Source organism: Physeter macrocephalus, chromosome 15, assembly GCF_002837175.3.
Source record: "Physeter macrocephalus isolate SW-GA chromosome 15, ASM283717v5, whole genome shotgun sequence".
Lineage (NCBI taxonomy): Eukaryota > Metazoa > Chordata > Mammalia > Artiodactyla > Physeteridae > Physeter > Physeter macrocephalus.
Window position 1 is genome coordinate 64881718 of NC_041228.1, and position 21136 is coordinate 64902853.

A 21136-nucleotide genomic window follows, 5' to 3' on the forward strand; every position below is an offset into this window, starting at 1 on the left:
ATGCCTGTAACTACATTTCACTCCCTTCATAATAGAGATAGTTGTTTATTTAAATCCTGCTATTAAGCAAGCTTGTGGTAGGGCTGCCAACAGGCATTAATCATCAAGTTGTTGTTTTCCTAGCTTTTATAAATGTATGTTATTTCAGACAGGAGAAGAATCTGAAAGATTCAAATAGAACTTTTACTGATCAAAGTTAATTGGCAGCAATTGGCCTTTAAATATTTCCTTATGTTTCCCCTTTTCAAAATCAAGCAAAATGCACCTTATTTCATAGATGAGCCAAAATCATTTGAAAAATGCCAGTGTGTGACAGAACTTAAATGCGGTTTGTTCAACATCTGTCCTGTATTTTGATTTCTTTTCATCTGCAATGAAACTACTCACAGACGAATTGGCAACTTCCAGTGCAATGAAATTATTTAAATGTGCTTCATTTTTTCCCCCATTCCTTAGTGAAATATTTATTTTTACACTTAGGGTGAAATACAGAATTTTTTTTTTTTTTTGCGCATTTTAAAGTGTTTGCTTTCCTTAAGGAAATTACATGTAAGGCATTACTATTTTTTAAGGTGGAAATATTCCAAGTGAGTGACAAGTTCAGAATTGCCTTTCTAAAAGCTTAATAATCATACTTATTTTCAAAAGCTGTTTCTGCCTTATGGTTGTGATTCCCTTCATAAGAGAACAGCACCAAAAAATTCCATATTTTACTAATATGTTAAAATTCCTTTCCTAAGTTTCGGTTGTTTCCAACGATACAGACTAGGCTGATATTTTGTCTTGGGTTCAAACCTGTTACTCTTACTGATGTTAATAGGTGTTAATAGCATCCATCAAGAAGAAATTAGCAGTAATTTTCTATTGTTTTTAAACTCTACCCTCTTGAAAATGACAAAGCTTGACTGCACAGTGCCAAAACTATGTGTTAAAAAGTGAGAAGTTAGGCAAAGTAGTAACTTGGTATAATATAGACGGAAAAGCTTCCTAACTCAGTTTGGATATAATGTAGCCAGATTTTTATTTGTTTACTAACATTATTCACACTGAACTATATAGAGAAGGTCTGAAATAAAAGTAAATATTCAAAGCTCTAGTGTAGGTTTGTAGTGGATGTAGTTTTTTCATAAGCCCAAATTTTAAAAAAAGAAAGAAAAAGAAGAACTAGGGCTCCACACAGATACTGAAATATCAGATTTTACTCTTGGCATGAGGGCTCTTTCTTATAAGTAAAGTAGAAAAGAGAATGAAGGAATAATTCAACCAAATGTAAAAATCAATAGTGAAAAATTATTTAAGCTTGTAACCTTCCCAAAATTGATTTTATTTTACTTGCGAATAATATAAAGCAAAAGTATAAATGAAGGATTCACTTAGCCTCTGTCTTCGGAAATTATTTACTTGCTTTAGATTTGTGCAATATTTAAAGAACACATTGGTTTTTATACTTATTTCAATCCTTCATTTTATATTTTTGTAATTCAACAAAACCTGAGACTGGTCATTGCAAATATTAGTTTCTTTCAAAATAGAGTAAAATTATTTCCTGGCAAAAATAAATATATTAGCTTAATACTCTTTAGAAAACCAAAATTATCTCATCAGGCAAAAATGATGTGGTAATGCTTGATTTCACACTCCAATTAGCAATGTACTGTGGTAAAGGACATGAATATTGTAATATATTTTAATTACATGTTTTTCGCTTTTGAAGATCTAGAGTACAGGTAATTTCAAGGAGATTAACAATCTATTGGTTAGCTTGAAGCGTGATTTCTAAACTCTAATTGTTGACTTAAGCCTCATTTTCTTTTAAAATCTTAACTTTTTGCCAGCCACTCTGTATAATTTGGTTAGTTCAAGCTGTGGCTTAAAAGAGATTCTGAATAATGAAATACACTACGTGAGGAGCTTCCAGTAACAATTCTTGTGTTATCAAAGTATTTGCTTAAAATGGTTATTAGGATATTATTTAGGAAATTTTCGATGTGATTTTAAAGTAATTTAGAAATATCTTCACTGTATTTTAAGACATAAAAAAGTTAACCATTTTAGTTTAAAAAGTCTTATTTGTCATCTCAGTTAGTGAGAGTTTTTAATAAAAGCAATCACAATTTAATTCTGTTGACACTTCAGGAAAAAATAAATAAAAAGGAGAAAGCTGGTTTTTTGAACCATTAAAAATGTTTGACATGTGAAGGAACATGAGTGACAGGGAGAGACAATTATCAGAGGAAATAATATTTCCCCCCACCCAGAGAAGGGTTTAGACTTGAGTTCCATGCACTCCTGGCTTTCCTATTTCCAAGTCTGACTAACACCCTGCATATCATTTTACCAAAAGGTCTCCATGTGCAATCCGACGATGCTTATTATGGAAGTCATTTTTTATGAATGACAGTATGAAATTGGAGGGTTTTTTCCAGCTTCTTTAGCAAAGTCTGTCTCTTTCTGACTGAATGGAGAAAGAGCTCTTTCTGTTGGATTTTTATTGAAAGGTGATCAGCCTTCTGAATACGATAACATTTCAGTTTAACTTGCCTTTTGTCGATTCTCCTGCTGGATTTTTCCACAATTAAAGGACGATATTTCATCAAGATTGATATGAGTCTAAAGAAAAATAAGGCACAAGCTGATGTCGAATGTTCTCCTCCTGTCTGGTGTTAAGTAATATCATCTCACTGGCGTTATGGTTGCCATCCTAACTGATGTTATCAACATGGTAGCCTCCAAGAGTCTCTGCTCTCAGGCCACAGGGGTCAGGGTTGGGAAGTAGCAGGGACCCGCCTCTTATCTTCTGGGTTGTACACACCACGTTCGCCTAGTCAAGTGTGAAGCTGTGCTACAACTTTCTCCTTCACGCTCCTAGTATGTTGGTTAGTTGGGACAGACCAGAGGATTCTTTGGTGTCAAGCTTTACAATGTGAATACCCCAGCCCTTTCTTGGGCCTTTGATATGTAGACTCCTGTCCCAGGTTTGATGTTCAATCACCTACTCTTGTAGCTCCTTGTTTTCACATTTTCTATTAAGAAAAGGCCTGGGACCAAAAGTTCTGGTCTCAGTAGAGCTGGGTTTGATGAGTCAAAGGCCAAGGAAAGGGACCATGGACAGTCTCCAAGTAATGACATAATTTAAAGCAAGTAAGCTATAATGAGTTTTCTTATAAAGCAAAGAAATTAGTTTGCCCCTGAGTTTCATTCAGTCTTTAAATTTGCAATAATATGTTATGAGTCTAAAACTTAGGTTATCGTCTGTTAATTTTTTTTAATATATCTTGTTTATAAATTGATTTTTAGCCAGGAAAAACATCTTCCTTCAAAATATCAGTCATGCCAATGCTAAGTAGCTTTGATCTCAAGTGAAGCGTTCTGTAGTGACCTAATGCTTGTGCTTCCAACAGTGGAAAAGTTGTAAGCTAATTGAGAAGTTGACTTTTTGAGTGGAAAGGTATAATTCACCTAGAAAGTGCTTTGTTGCTAAATAAGAATGAACTCTGATGCCCAGGGTCCAGCTTCTTTGTAGACACTGGATGCCCTGGTTCCATAGGTGCTTGTAAAGAAGACACTTCTGGAAGAGCTTGAGCTGTTTTCTTCTTTCAGTGCATGTCACAGCCAAGAGACAACTCTATGAAAGTGTGTGGGCCTATCAGTAATTGCGTTCTAAACATAAATGTACCCATAGGCATGTGTATGCCACTTGTCATTTTCAGCTCTGGACATAGGCTTTTGTATATGTATTTAATTTTCTTCTGATAAATTTAGCAAACATAAAGGATTACATTTTTTAAAAAATCCTAGTAACATCCTTCATAACACCTAGAATATTGCCCTATACATGTTGACCATTAATGAGTATTTGTTAGGTTAAATTCTTATCTGTTGTCTTAGATAGAAGATCGATTTCTGTGTCCTTTCCCATGGAAGACAATAGACTTGACCTTGCCTTTCTGTTTTAAGATAGGTTGCTTGACCTCATCTATTTTCTTAGTTAATAAGAGTAACACCAAAGCCCTCAGTTTAGGAGGCAAAATAAGTTTGCAACCAGCAAATGATTATTAGACAAAATACATATGTATTGAATTTAACTATATTGTAACTGGTGATCAAAATGAAGCAATACCCATATTTTATCCATTATTGTTACTCATGAATAAGTATGTGTGTTCTTCCTATCTCATCATTTCTCACAAGATTCTATCATCTTGATTTTATCTGAAGTAAAAGATAGAAACATAAACCTATATTCCAAGACTTCCTTGATTCTGATGTTTATCAGAAAGTTAGGAGTCAAAATATGTGGCTGTTTAACATAATAAAAGATATTTTCCTTTTACCAACAGCCAACATTGTACTTAGCAATAAAATAATAGAGGCAAATTGTCATAAAGATGGAAACAAAATAAGAATGTCCTCTGTCACTACTATTATTCCGCATTGTTCTAGGAATTTGGAGCAGCACAGTAAGATGTGAAAGAAATGAAATGAAAGATTAAAATTGTTGTGTTTTTTTGCATAATATTTGATATACATAGAAAACTGAAGAGAATCTACAGGAATTGTTTTAGAATTTACAGTGGGCTTCAGAAAAGTAAAAGACTATAGAATTAAATTTAAAAATCAATAGCCTTCTAGCCACACATGTAGAAAATTTAATTAAATTATAATTTTTATAATTTTTATTTTTTTAACATCTTTATTGGAGTGTAATTGCTTTACAATGGTGTGTTACTTTCTGCTTTACAACAAAGTGAATCAGTTATACATATTTTTTATTTTTTTTTTAGAAGATGTTGGGGGTAGGAGTTTATTAATTTTATTTATTTATTTTTGCTGTGTTGGGTCTTCGTTTCTGTGTGAGGGCTTTCTCTAGTTGTGGCAAGCGGGGATCACTCTTCATCGCGGTGCACAGGCCTCTCACTATCGCGGCCTCTCTTGTTGCGGAGCACAGGCTCCAGACGTACAGGCTCAGTAGTTGTGGCTCACTGGCCTAGTTGCTCCGCAGCATGTGGGATCCTCCCAGACCAGGGCTCGAACCCGTGTCCCCTGCCTTAGCAGGCAGATCCTCAACCACTGTGCCACCAGGGAAGCCCAAATTATAATTTTTAAATAGCTGCAGTAACTACAACACACACAAAAAATAAAATTAAAAGGAAAGATGAGTAACCTATATAAGAAGTGTTTATAGGAAATAGATGAATAAAAGTTTGACATCCTACTGAAGGATCTAAAGAAAGATTTGAATAAATGAGATTTCTTCCATTCCTTTTCTTTTCTGTAATATGACAAAACTATTGTAAGGTCCATTTGAAGGATAAATAGGCAAAAAACACCTAAAAGTTTTGGACAAAAAGCAGTAATAGTGAGCACCCAACTCAACCAAATATTAAATGTTTTATAATTCGACAATAATATGAAGATTTATGTTGGCACGGCATTGACATTGAACTGTAGGGAGAAGAGAGAGCTCAGACACAGACCCAACTTGTAGAAAAATTTTGTATGTGTTAAATGAAACCAAACAAATTAACCAGTGAAGGAATGGATTATTCAATTTATATACAGAAATAGGTAAATTACAGAGTTAAAATGTGAAAGAATAAAACTCAAGGAGAAAATATAGGTAGATCAAAAGGAGATCTCACATTGCTTACAGGAAATAAATTTTTGGATAGCCATTTGGCGGTAACCATCAAGAGCCTAAAAAAGATTGATACCCTTTGTGCTGATTGTACATCTAGGAATTTTTACTTGTCAAAGACAAAGGCAACTATTTATAAATATTTCCAAATTATGGAATTCTGATCATGTTTCATTTCTTGTCCCAGGAGCTGGTTACATGACTGTTCCATTTGTGAAAATTCATTGAGCTATAATACATACTTTCTTCGACAAAAAGTTATTTTTTAAAAAGTAACATTTTGAGGAGTATACACACAGACATAGTTTGCTGTCAATTCTGTTAAAAAAATTATATACCCTATGTATAATATAGTCACTACTGTTTCTCTAGCACAGTGCCTGGCCCATAGAAGGCACCCAGTAAGTACATGTTAAATAATAAATAAATGGAGGAACAAAAAACAGATGGATAGAGGTAATCTAGAATTTTAATGTTATTTCTATCTGAGATCCCAGGTTTTATTTTCTTATTTGTACTTTTCTGTGTATTCCAAATTCTTTATAACATATATACTAATTTCTTTTGTAGTCAGGGAAGAAAACAAACACTGTCTTTGAAAGCCATAGATAATATTAAAAGACAAAGCTATTTCTAACCAATAAGATAATCAATATTATTGCAACTCATTAAGAAAAACCTAAAGAAATTAGCAAAGGACATGAACAGATCATTCACAAGAGAAAAGCATTCAAATTTTCAACACATAGAAAAGAAAATGTTGTATTTCACCTCTAGTAATCAGAAATGTTAGAGAGTAAGTGTTCAGCCTCTTGCCCATCAAATTGGCAAAGCTTTAAAATCAGTAATATGGTCTACAGTGCAGTAGGAGGAACACTTGTCTACATTACTGATAAGGATAGAAATTGGTACAAGTTTTGAGAAAAGTAGCTTGATAATATGTATTCAGAACCTTAATGTATGGGTCCTTTTACTCAGTAATTTCACTTTTAACTTTCTAAGAAAACAGTTATAGGCAGAGAATTGATACAGTATTAATGAACATTTATTGAACACTTGTCCTAAGTGCTTTACATACGTTATTCCACTTAATACCCTGATATTTCTATGATAAGAGCACTGTTATTATCTCCATTTTATAGAATAGCCAAGAGAAGCTTAGAGTTGTTAAAACAAAACTTGTCTAAGGCCACACAGCTGAGTGGCTTAGACAAGTGACTCAGGTCCGGTGCTTTCTAGAAGTCCACTCAACCCCATGCTATATCTTCCACATGGTGTTTTTTACCACTAAAATATAGAACTATTTTAAATATCCTACAATAGATGAATAGTGATAAATGATACATCCTCATTGAAAATTGTTTTCAGACTGCTTATTAAATATAGGGAAAATATTCATGGTCCATTTCAAGTTTTAAAAATAGACTGTGCAGTCCGGGAGGATCCCACATGCTGCGGAGCGGCTGGCCCCGTGAGCCATGGCCGCTGAGCCCGCGCGTCTGGAGGCTGTGCTCCGCAGAGAGAGAGGCCACGACAGTGAGAGGCCCAAGTACCGAAAAAAAAAAAAAAAAAAATAGACTGTTCAGTACAGTGTAGCCTTAATGTTAAAATTTATGGCATATTATCTGAAAAGGCTACATACTGTGAGACCAACTATTTGACATTCTGGAAAAGGCACAGCTGTGGATCAGATGGCTGCCAGGGATTGGGGGTAGAGAGGGATGCATTAATTGGCGCACAGAAGATTTTTAGGGCAGTGGAACTATTCTGTGTGATACTACAATGGTGGGTACATGTCATGAGACATTTGCGCAAACCTGTAGAATGTACTACACCAAGAGTGAACCCTAATGTCAACTATGGACTTTGGGTGGTGATGGTGTGTCAATATACGTTCATTGGTTGTAACAAATGTACCACTCTAGTGTGAGATGTCGATACGAGGGGAGGTTATGCATGTGTAGGAGCAGGGGGTATATGAATAATCTCCGTATTTTCTGTTCAGTTTTGCTATAAACCTAATACTTCTCTGAAAAATAGTTTATTAATTTTTTTTAAAAGTGAGGCATATTAAGAAAACTGGAGGAAAATACAGTTTTAAAAGCTACCATTATGTAACTTTAAAAATAAGCAGTCTACAAAATATACTGTATAATTCTGATTTTAGTATCTATGACATCTTAAAAATAACTGGAGGTGAATACATTTTAATGTTGCTAGTCTGGATGATGGGGTTATAAATGCTGTTTCTCTGTGATGCTTCAAAGCTGAGATGCTCATAGCATTGCGTAAACTCTTCATACCTTCTGCCCTTCATTCAATAGTCAATATATATTTATTAACTATTAAGTGCCAGGCACAATTCTGGATGCTGAGGTTGCAGCGATAATTGAGTGAAGGTTACCCTCTTCGTGGAGGGGAAGTAGGAAATAAACACTATGTAAATAAAATAATTTCAGGTAGAGATAAGTGCTAGGAAGAAAATCAGAGAGTAATTTAAGGGATAAGCGCTCTTTAGCTGAGATGGGGCATCTTTAGCTGAGAGTGGGACATCTTTAGCTGAAATGTTCAGGAACAGGTGTCTCTGAAGAGAGGACTTTTGTGAAGAAACCAGGAAGTTGGGAGGAAGCAGCTGGAACAGCAGGAAGTCATTCTGGAAGGGGAATGGCCTGTGCAAAGGCCCTAAGGTAGGAATGCAATTTGCTCCTTCAAGAAATAAACAAGAGCTTCATTTGGTTGGGGCAGAGTGAATGGGGGGAAAGTGACAGGGTGCAGATCATGAAGTGCCTTGTAGACTGTGGTAAAGAAGTTGGATTTTTTTCTAATTGCAATGGGAAGCCATTGGAGAGTTTTAAGCATGAATATGATAGACTAGTGTTTACTACAGACTGGTTATCATATGAGGAACTGGACTCCATGAGACGAGTTAGGAGACGGTTGCTTTGGGCTGAGGATGTAGCAGTTCTGGACGTGGTGTGAAGTTGCAGGATTTACAGTATAATTTGGTGGAAGCACTGGCAGAATCTGCTAATGGGTCAGATGTGGGAGGAGAAGGAAAGCAGAATCAAGGATGGCCACTAGATTTTGACCTGAGCAACTGGATGGGTGGTCACGTTATCTGAGATGACGAAGAGCGCTTTGGGGTGGCGAGGTTGGGGGAAGAGTTGTCCTCAAATATTTTGCATTGAGCATATTAAGTTTGAAATATCTATTCAACATTCAGGTCAAGAGATTATGTACATTTAGGTTTGGATCTCAGAGGAGAGAGGCAAATGTGAAGATACAGTTTTGGGAATCATATAGGCATGAGACAAAACATCTCATAGGGGAAAGAGGAAATTGAGAAGAGGGCATAAGACTGGGCATCAGACACTTAGAAACAGGACCAAGAAAGAAGAACTCGCAAGAGAGAGTGGTAAGGAGTAGACAGTGAAGTAGGTGGGAAAGTACAAAGCATCACAGAAATCTAGGGAATAGTGTTTCAGGAATGAGGGGGTTGCACTACTGTGTCGAGTGGCTGTTGGATTTGCCAAGAATGTTGGCTGGTAATGACCCTGGTAAGCACCGTTTCAGTGAAGCAGAAGACGTTAAGCCCAATGGGAGTGGGTTGAAAAGAGGATGAGGGTTGACACCGTGAGAACAGGAAAGATTGATTGAGAGTCTCCACAATGACAAAATGCAAAGAGATGAGTAGGATGTGGAGGGGATCATAGGATCAAGGTGTATGTGTGGGGGGGGGGGCGGTGGCGGGTTAGTGTTAAAACAGAAGATATTTAGACATGCTTGGGTGTCAGGGGGAATGATCCAGTATAGATGATACAAGGTGTGGCAAGTAGCAGTGGAAAGAGTGAAGTCCTTGGGTTTCAGGAGAGGATGGGACTCAGGACACCAGGTACAGGGTTGGGCTTCAGTAAGAAGGCAGGCAGATTCTGCAGGTGTACAGATGCAGGCAGGCAGCTGGGGTTCCATAGTGGGAGAGGAGGCTGTTCTCACTGTAAAAATACCTCCCGTAATATCTTAGGATTTTCTGTCTACCTCTTTCTACACCTGCACCCCACCCTCAAGCAGTCCCTTGAGAGCGGGGGCCGTGACTCGTCCACTTGAAGCCTAAGTACTGACACCAGATTTGGTTACACGGAAGGCTCTCCTATGTCTTTTTAATTTTTTCCAAATTTTTGAAAGTAATAGTCTACAATGAACCCTACTCTTTTTACAGTTTGCAAACATTAACTTTCTAAAAGTAAATGACTGATCACAAATCCTAAAAATAACTCAAATTGTCCAAGAGGTTAAATTTTGATATTATCCTTTTTTAAGTCATATTTTCAAAGTCCTTAGTGGCAAAACACCATGGACGTGCAAGAGGTACGATATAAAATGATATTCAGTGTAGATCCAGTTTAAGGGTTTTTTTAAAATGGTGCATACATCCAAAAGAAGATAAAAAGATTTTCCACATTAAAAATGTTACAAAAAATAAATAATTTCTACAGTAAAAAAGGGATTTACCTCTGGATAGTGGGATAACACTACCATGAACTAAACTATAAGTTCTCTTTATATTTTTTCTTTTCTATAGTTAACATTTCTTATAATTAGAAAGTTGTTGAATAATTATGACTCAACTAGTCCAACTTGACTCAAAGCCCTATATTTATGTGGTGTGTTATCTTACAATTCTAGGGGTACTGGAGGTTAAACTCACAAATTCATTAATTCTTGAGGGACCCCTCTGTGCCTCAGTTTCTCATCTGTAAAATTGGATGGTGACAGTACCCACCTCCTAGGGTCAGTGAGAAGATTCAAGACATGAATACCTGTTAAGTGCATAGAAATAGCTCTGGCACACAGGAGGCACTAAGGAAGTCCAATCTGCTATTACTCTTTATTGAGAATCTTTGATGCAAAACACTGGAGAGTAGGGCCATGGAGCAAGAAGAGGGGGTGACTTAGGGAGTGGTTAGGAAATGAAGCGTGTGAAATAATAAGTGGTTTGCCGCCAAAATTCCCGTGTAGAATTCCAACAGAAATCACACCAGAAAAACAACAGAAATTCTGCCGGCGTTCAGTTTGCAAATGCAGATGGTGCCAGGCACATCACAGTGTACTGTACTCCTTTTGTTCTTTCCTCATTCACATGCTCCTTCCACCCCCAGTTCCAAGAGGGGAGGTTTCCTTTGGGCAGTTAAATAGCTACTGGATCTGGCTTCCCTCACCCTGTGCTGTCCCTTCATGGAAAACGAGGATGCTGGCTTCACGTCCAAAAGACGCGTGTTTCTTGGATTGGGCTAGTAAGTTGTCCTTTCCTTGTCCTCTTCCTGCTTCCTGTTTGAAGGATGGCTCCTGGATCTTGCTGGTGGTGTCTGCAGCGTGAAGCAGAGCCTTGCCGTGTACGAAGCGATATAGGAGGGAGAGGGGCAGCAGGCTTTAGGGAAACTCTTCTCACGTCAGTACAGAGCATTGACTTTGACTCTCCGTCAGCACTGGGAACTCAATCTTCTTATCTCCAGTGTACATGTGTGGACAGTTGAAGTGAAGCGATTTTTGCCCAGAGCCACTTGGTTAGGTGATGGTAAAGCTAAGGTGGGGAACAGGGGTTTCTGATCCCAAATATCATTGCACAAACCTCTCTAGCCATGTCCCATGACCCGGCTATTTCTCTGCAACAACATAAAGGAAGTAGTGGCATGTTGGTGCTGTCACATACTGTTGTCATACAGCAGATCCCAATAACAAACGTGTTTTCTCTAATGGATTATTTGTTAGCTTTGTTTCTCACTATGTCTTACTCTACTGTTAGTGGTCACCAAGCAAGCTAAAATCTGTCTTGGGAAGGTTTGGAGGTAGATGGGTTGGTAGGTAGGTTGTCAGACAGATAATGGACAGACAGACATGTGCTTGTAAATTCCTATTGTTGAGTAGACAAAAATATTTTAGCTGCCTGTATCTACACTGCACAGAAAAAGAGCTACAGTGCTATACATTGACTCATGCTTACTCCATTCTGGACACTATGCTAGGCATTGAGGAGAAGAGATGAAATATATTTACTGCCCTCAAAGAGCCGAGATGGGGGGTGGAGAGAGAAAAGCAAGAAAACAGTTAGAGCACAGTATATCTCCACAGTGACGGAGACATGTAAGGATCTTAACAGAGCCCAAAGGCAGGGTGGCTAACCCAGCCTGGGGGAGAGGTGGCAAGGCAGAGAGGGCAGGAGATATGACTTCCCCATGACGTAACGTTTGGTGTGAGAGAGCATGACATTTAGGAACAGTTTGAGTAGATATAAAGCTCAGAGCACATGTAGAGCAGTTGTGAGATAAAGAAGACAGAAAGGGAGACCGAAGCCGGATCATGAGAGGCTTTGTACACTCTGCTAAGGAAGTTGAATGTCATATTGAATGTCAAGGGTAATCACTAACGAATGTTTAGCATTGCTATGGAGATGAATTGTATTGTGAAGTCAGAAGTGTCAGTAAGATAGGTTAGAAATCACCAGGGTTCGTTTGTAGGAACAGAGTAGGGGGGCAGATGGGAAAGCTCTTAAGAAAGTCGTCTGGAGCATGGGAGAAAAGATTTGATGTAATGGGCTGGGAAACAAGAATCTTACCTTCCGGCTTGAACAATAAGGTAGAGATAGAAAACCCAGGACAACTAGCTGGCTTTGGAAGGAAGATGCTAAATTCGATTTTGAGATGTTGAATTTGAGGTGTGTGTTGGACATCAGGCGAACTACAGCAAGCAGCAGTGTGTGCGGGTCTGAAGCTCAGAAGAGAGAGTTGAGCTTGAAGTCATCACCCCTAAAATTGGTTACGATTTCTCAGGAAGAATGTATCGAATGATAAACTTTATCTCAGAGCAGGGATCTCTTTGTGAGATTTTTGTCTGGAGACACAGAATCTACATGTTTGTTGATTTCCTGTTCAGAAACGTAAATAACATGCGTAAAGCAAAAGCGGTCGTTCTAGCAAACTGATAATTGACCTGCCTGTGAAAGTATCTTCCTCGTTTTACCATAGTCTCTTTTTTGATTATTTTTTTATTGAGGTATAATTGACTTACAATAATATGTAAGTTTCAGGTGTACAACATAGTGATTCACAGTTTTAAAGGTTATATTCCATTTATCGTTATTATAAAATATTGGCTTTATTCTGTGGATGAAGCCACTGGGAGGCAGCGTGGTCTGAGGAAAGAGTGAACGCTTCTTTGGAAGTGCCGCAAGTTCAGGTCTCGCTTAAAACTAATGCTCGACTTTCACCCATCAACCCCGGCAAGCGTCAGAGATGGCCCAGGGGTACAGGGCAGTTAGGAGAGAGGATTATCTGGAGCCCCAGCCGATGCCTGGCGCATGGCGGTGGGCCTCAGTATTCAGGAGTGCCTTGCCTTCTTGCCAAATAGAAATGCCACTTCAGCTTTCACATAATTGGCTGATGGCTGTCAGTTTATTTAAAAATCCTGAGAAATTGACCTGTTGGTGTCACCTGTGACAGACTTTTTGTTTAGATTCTTCATTTTGACAGGTGCTCAGTAATCTTCAATCTGGGAGATTTTACTCGCTTACCTTCATAGGAAGTTTGCTTAGGAGAGAAAAAAATTCTTTTTTTAAAAAAAATTGACGAGTGCAAGAGAAAGCCTGTAACTTCAACTTCCCCAAAATGTGCTTAAGTTGTGGTCCCTGGAGTCTTCTCCCGTTTCGGGGCAGTTACAATAGAGCCTCTATCTGGGCTCAGCCAGTCCAGTATGCTAACAGCATTTCTAAATAAAAACTCTAAATCCTGGATTCTTCTTGCTGCTAATTGTGCGCGACTCCTTTGTAAGGCAGGTAGAGTGCCCGGGCAGGCAGAGAGGATGCCGTTTTTGATCAACAGGATTTGGTGATTTTGTTTGTCTCTTTGAAAATAATGGACTAAAAAGTATCTTCTAGAATTGGTGTTTTGTCAGAAAGTTAAAGGGACCTCTTAGATCCAAGATACCATCCCTTTTAATTGGTGGGAATTGTTTTAAACACATACTAATGCAGTCCCCCTGGACTTGCAGATAAGATGTTTCTACTAAGCAAAAAGTAAGTAGCTTGGAACATTAACAGTTGAAAGGTAGTATTTAGCATGTATATAATAAGAACATGTAGAGGTGTGGCGAAATAATATTTTCTCTTTTCAAAGTAGTAATCATAACCTTTACTTTCTTTAAAATATAAGGAAAATCCTTGAATTCAAAATGACGAAAATGAATAATTCACTCTACTTTCAGTCACATACCTATTCAAATGGTCGTAAGCAGAAGTCATACCCCATAATTGGCCAAGGCCTTAAGGAAATTGACAAGGGCTTTTCCAAAATCCAGGAGAAAAATTTTAAACTTTATATTTGAGTTAAGAAACAAATGAATTTTGTAAAACTTTTTAGGGATGATAGAAAACAAGATGAAAGTCATGTTCTCAAGGTGCTTAAAGTCACGTAAGCTCAGAGTAAGGAGTGCTCAGAAAGATGAGGGTGACATTGAAACTGTCACAAAGGATTAACAGGAATAAACAGAGCTGTGTGGGGTGGGCATTAGAGAAGAATGTTCTAAGCGGAAGGTATATAGTGAACAAGGCTCAGAGATTTGAGTGATTAAAAATATCACGTAAGGAAAAGTATAATGTAGCCTAAAGAGATAAATGAATGTCATGAATCTGTCTAAGCTTGTCCATCAGCGTGGTCATTCACTTAAACATTTATCTAGTGATGACTGTTCTATGCACAAAAATGCTTAAATATTAATTATTAATGAGTAATTAATTTAATTAATAATTAAATATTATTTTAGATGCTTAAATGGAATTGTAAGGAAGACTGACAGTTGTTGCCCTACTTAAATATTAAGGAATTAAGAAACTATTAGAAACTATCAGCCATTGCTTGGTTACAGCAATTTAAAAGATAATACAGATGATTAATTGATATTAAACGATGTTTATTCCATATTGTTGAGTGGAGGGGAAAGTAGCTACAAAGTGTGTATCTGGTTCTACCGGCTTTTTTGGTGTGTATCCCATGCCAAAATTTAAGCTCTACGAGAAACATGAAGAACGTTGGATAATTGAGTGAGTAGGACCAGGAAGAATGATGGAAGAATTTTAACACTGGCTCCTTCTGAGGGATGGAATTGAAGTTTATTTGTTTTATATATTTTTGTGTTTTGCATGCGTTCTCTACATGAATATGTATCATTTATAATCAGATAAAATAATAAATTTATTTTCATAAAACTACTAACTTTTTAACACTGCAATGACAAAATGCAGTAATGTTAGCAATTAATTTCTGATTGGGTCACCCCATTTTTTCATATTAAATTCTGTCAGCCAGATAATCTGGAAGGTTTCCTTCAGTATCATCCATGTGCTTGGTCCACACAGAAAAGGAATAGACAGGAATAAGGTTCTACTTAGAATATAAATAGGGAGAAAAAGACCCATAAAAAGTTCTCTCTTCCTTCAAAGCATTTATTACCTGGTGGGATACACAGATCTGTGTAAGCCTTCATTTCCTTATCCATCAAATATAGAGTTTAAGGGAGGATTGGAAATAGCGTGCAATATACGCGCCTGACACATAGCGGCTCTTAATGATTGTTGCTTCTGTTATTCAGACAGTGAGCTCCAGAGCAGACATCAGGGTTGAGAAAGAAAAGAATCCATCAATTTTATTGGTCAAAAAAAAAAAAAAAAAAAAAGCTTGACAGAGGAATCTTGCCTTGACAGGAGAGAAAGGAGAGAGAAGACATTCCAGCAAGCAATAGACACAACCGTTATCTGGTGAAAGAGGGAAGTGGAGGCCAGGCTGATTGAGGCTGGCCTGCGGAAAGCATGTGACTCCTCCAGATGGGCTATGAAGGAGAGAGAGACAGCATTGGATAGGCAGGGTTAAGTCTCATTATTGAAGCCCTTGAATGCTCATTTGCATTGGAATATATAACATATTTCTAATTTAATTTTTCCAAAGCATCTACTGATCACCTTCTGGTTCAAAGGCAGAGACAGACAGAAACAGAAGTGAAATATATTACCTGCCCCCAAGAAGCTAATCCTCCATAGTGGATTAACTGGAGGATTTCTACCAGCTCTCCCATCGTATTTCCTGGGAGAGCAAAACCTTCTTTGAGAAAACTATATCTGAAGGTGATTAATGCACAGACTGGGTTGAAAGGAGAAGGGCGAGAAGCATGATGAATCCCATGTTCCATTCTTGTAGCTTTGTGAGAATTCTAGTTCCTTCTCTGAGAGAAAAATCATAGTGACACTCGCTTATACCCTCTCTCTCCAGCCCCTCCCCATGTTTATGAAGGCTTACTGGCACCATCTGCATCTCGTTTATTTTCGTGTGCTTGCTGCCTGGTATATAAATAGGTGGTCAGTCATTATTAGTTGAGTACATGACAAAATGAATGAAAGAATACAGAATGTGTGTCCTATATATTTTCTAAAGATATTTCCAGAGGTAACATAGATCGTATTAATGCTATATTAATGGTATATAATATACTGTTTTCCTGAATAATATATAAACAACCAAAACATAGTCTTAGTGGCTTGAAATATATAATTCATGGGACAAGGGGTGGTTTTGTAGGGAATGAGACTATGAGTATGAACAAGATTTTTCCTCAGTTTTCAGGCACTTGCCCCTCCCCCCTCCCCTACTGACACCCATTGGTTTGGGGCACACCAGAGCCCCCATGCTGGAGGAAATTTACCAGGTAGGCCAGTTCACACCGAAGTAATGGAGCTTAAGTCATTTACCCTTACCAGAAGTCTTTGTCTTATAAAAGAAGATTGAAAACGGATGATTTCCACGGGTGGAATTTCAGACCCACTGATACTTGGAAGAGAAGAGAGAACTTTTTGGGTAAGAAAGTGGCCTCCTCTGAGATCCTCACTCGTGCCATGAGGGGCTGACAGTGAGGGAAGGTGATGATGGAACCTTCCTGAAGCTCATGGGGAACGGTTTTTTTTTTTTTTTTTTTTTTTAAGTGTCTATGTCCATTTCTGCCTACTTTTCTCTCTGGAGTCAGCAATAATTATACGGCAGAGGAAATCAGCCTGGAGAATTTTTATTCACTTAAGAACTAAGGATGTTATTCCGAGCTACACATTCTTTTATACAAAACTGATTCTTTTTTACCATTATAAAGTCAGCTGGCTATATGATAAAAGTTAACTAAAATTAATAAACTGATCTCTTTTAAACTTTCAAATTTTACTCCTCACCCCTGCAAAAAAGAGTCACTTAAAAAATCAATTACATTGAGATATGTCCTTAAAAATTGTCCTGACATATGGTTTGCAGTTCAATAAAGAGGAACTGATAGACATGAATGGTAATAAACTGGAACTTCTGTTTGTCCAAATATTGAATTTCAGAGTGAAAAGTTATTTCAGAAAAAAAGAGCTCTCTTATAACATGACCTGTTTAATTATTACAGCTTTAGCTCATTGGTTTATGTGTGATCAAAACAGAAATATTCCATGTAAATGAAAACTTCTAGTTAAATGCTTTGTGAATATATTAGTATGTGATTAATTTTCTTCAAATGGCAGTGAAGGTTAAAAGAAAGTGATTGCAGAAAAGGATAAAAGGTTTCCTGGTTTGGGTATGTTTCCATGCTTCTAGCAGCAAGTTTGCAATAAAAAGAATGATTTTTATGAGAATATGGTTATTCACAGCAAGACTAGAGCTGGTGTCACTGTGAAAAATTCTTCTTTGGTAGATACTCTCAGCAGGAATAATAGATCTAAAAGAAAGGCAACAGGAATTACAAAGAACACTGTGGCCAATGACAAATTACGTTTGCAAAATGATGGGCAAACCCACTGAAAACTGAGAAATCAGTTCAGCAGTAAATCAAAGTCTTATTCTTAAGAGTAGTCCTGACATTCCAAAGAATGACATTTATATTAGATATGTGCTGAGTTGTCCTTTTTTTTAAGGCTCTGAATTATTATTTTGTACCTTGTCAGCCTGTAGTCTTTTATCTTGATTTTAAGTTACATGATATAATTAAAAATATGTATGATCTTTTAATGAAAAGCTGTATAATACAATTTGACATATCAAACACTGATGCACTGCCCTATTTTTGTATTTGAAGGTACAAAACATTTTCACTGATTTCTCTACAAATTTGTAAAATGCCATATCTTCTTGTATTAGCTGAACGATAAATGAAGCTGTGTATTTGGGCCAAAGCTTTTTATGTATAGTATCATGTGGTAGGGGTATAGAATGCACTGAAATATAGTTTGTGCTATTGCACAAAACATAACTTAAACAAAAAAAGATGGATCTTGTAGCATTAGATATTAGGCATTCACTGTATATCTTTTCATTCACTCTGTGCTTTTTATTCACTTTATTTTTTTTATTCACTGTATATTTTTTAAAAAGTAAAGAAAGTTATGTGTTGATATCATTTGATCAAATGTAATAATATGCCATAATTATCAATTAAATGAATCCATTACTTTTAGAGATACAGTGTTGAACGATTCTAAATAAGCCCATTTTATTTTAAAAGCTCATTTTCAATTCTTTCTGGCTTTCATTAGTAAGCCTTTCTTTTCCTCACCCTAAGGTGGAGGGTGTAAATAAAGACAAATATATTTAATATAACCATGAGGTAAAGAAGGTATTCACGGTTAGAAAGAAGGAACTCCAAGCAGAGTGAAACTGACATATTTATTAACACTGTACCACTCTCTAAGAAGGAACCAGCTTCATGTAATTCCTTTGGGATTCTTTGAGGGGCATGCTGCAGTGGTATTATCATGACATCTTGCTTTTAATGAGCACATTTTTAAAGGAATTAATATTATAAGAAAATATTACAAATTTAAAAACATGTTCTCATCTTTTCTTTAATTATTGTTAATAAGAAGCTTGAGAGTCCTGTAATTTTTATTTAGTGATCTTAAATATTTAGTATAACTTCGTACATATACGAAAACGTAGCTTAAGCACTTTATCTTTTACCTTAATATGCCATCTCCAGGTACTTTCAGTAAAGATTTTATTCTCTAAATGTTTAATGAATATTCATCTAAACAGAATGAGATTGAAATAGTTAATATCTTGCCTTTGTTGAAACTGCTGTAATTCAAATCTTGGGTTTTGAATACAGGTACCTGGGTCTCCTAGCTAAAGTAAACATGATTCTAGTAGAATATCTCTCTCGTTTAGATAATCCCTACAGGATATGGTAACATTAAATATATTAAAATACTGTTTTTCTAAGTAAGAAACAATAATTAAAAACAGCGCGTGTCTCCACAAGTTGCATCTTACTACCAGATCTTAAAAATAGATGTTAAAATTCCTCTTATCGGTTTCTGAGATTCACAATTCTGTTTTTATTTTTAGTTTTCCTACTGGCTTCTATAGTTGTGTCATCCTATTCCTATCAAAACAGATAGGGATATTTAAACATTGACTTAAAATACGCGTTGGCACTGATGCTGTGCTGAGTAGATAGTTTAAAGTGGGAATGTGAAGAAAAATTTGTCCAGCTATATTTTAATTCCTTAACTTGGTGTTTCCCAAACTGTCAATCAGAATGATTTCAAAAACTCCCTTTGTTCTTCATCTCCTGTGCCTTAGCCCTGGATAATCTGCACCCTTTTCTTTTGCAAGGAAGCATTGTAGTGGGAAAGCACAGGCAATCGGCAGGTCACAAGGTGCACCCCAGACAGGCATGACAGGTCCTGCCGCTGAGCGCCAGAGTCACCGGGCTGCAACCCGGATACCCGTCTTTCCAGGTGGCCCGCGCTGCAGGCTTGCCGCCAGTCCATGGTAAGGGGCACAGGGGCGCAGCAGTTCTATGGTTTGTCATTGCATCCATTTGAAAGTGCAGTGAGGGTTTGGACACACCTTTAGAAAGCACACTACAAGCGTATTAGACTTACTAGTCTAAACACACAGCACGTTGATCGGACAGCCTCCTTTATAAAGCAAAAGAGCGAAATATGCAAGTAAAACCCTGTTTTCTGCAAATTTACTAGCTCTCAGACAGAATTTCTTTCTTTTTTTCATTGAAGTATATAATTGATTGACAATGTTGCGTTAGTTTCAGGTGTATAGCAAAGTGACTCAGTTATACATATATATATATATTTTTCAGATTCTTTTCCATTATAGGTCATTACAAGATATTGAATATAGTTCCCTGTGCTGTACAGTACAGACAGAATTTCTTAACCACCGAGCTCGACAGGCTGACTCTAATTGTCAGTGACTTAGAAGCAGGATTCTTCACATCTTTGTCATTAATTAACTTGTTTGTTAACCACTCCTTCCCCCTACATAGAACTTCTGAATAACAGAAAATCTCTAGGGATGACCCATTTCACCTTATTTTTCCAACAAAGCTATGCAAATATCTAGGCAGGCGGGAGTCATTTCCAAAAGCCGCCATGGAAATCACTCCCTTAAAACCTCTGTCACTCAAATACTGCTCACCCCGTAATGCCATCAGTACAATTTAGATTTTCTATGAGAAAGGATAGTGTGGGCAGATCCACAGGTGGGGGGGGTGTCTTTTTTTTTTTTTTTTTAAACATTTTCAAGCACTGCTGATCACTTGTTAAAATAAAGCTTTCAGACAATTTGTGTGAGTTGTCTCTAAAGTACTAGAAATACTCCTGTACTCTGTATAATTAAACATTTTCATGTTTAGGAATACAAGGAAAACTTTCTAGTAACTTGTAGATGTCTAAGGTATCAAGCAAGTATCTGTTGTTGGAGGGGGGGAGGTCAGAGCAGTGGATGTAACTGCTTGATGACAGACAGGAGGGGAGCGAGAACCCAGCCGCCGTTTCCTTGGCCTTCACCAACTCCAGGGGGTCTCAGTAGGCTCGCTGATGTAGACAATGAAAATAGCTCATTCTCCGGTGACTCTTCCTTCCTTCCTTCTTTACTTTGTAAAGAAAGTTATTGATACAATTAGTCGGCAGTGGCAGTACCGTGTTCGTTTTCTCATGGTAAATTTGGGAAATGGAGCAAATATCGCTTCAGTCAGCAGAATCGGGGCTTCTGTAACTCAGCTTCTCCAAAGAGGTGTTTGTAAGAATTTTATATTGTTCCCTTTCATAACATGCAGCCTGCCTCAAAGTCTTCTAAGTGTCTCTGTTTATTCAAAGCCTGCAGGTTTATTTGGAGTTTATGTTTCTAGTGTCGGATTCAGGGGTATAAACGCCTCTACATCCTGTTGATGACGTCACTGTGCTTGGCACAGATAATAAGACCCATTGTAACTGTCTTAATTCTTTTGATTAATTTTCCTAAATGAATGTGAATGGTATGGTGTATTTTTACATAATTATGGCACAAGTGAAAGGCTTGGGGGGAAAAGTCCAACCACTACGGTATCAAAGCAGAATAAATATTTGCAGAAAAATTCTGCCATAACTTAATATCTTGCATATGAGCCCCTGTACAAAATCGGAGTTATTCCCGGGGC

General features: G+C 37.2%; 1 protein-coding gene across 16 annotated transcripts in view; it reads left to right on the forward strand.

Annotated features, from left to right (window-relative positions):
• The window catches only part of EYA1 (EYA transcriptional coactivator and phosphatase 1), a 344098-nt gene that overhangs the window by 289308 nt on the left and 33654 nt on the right, over positions 1-21136 (forward strand). The gene's annotated exons all lie outside the window — the stretch shown is intronic.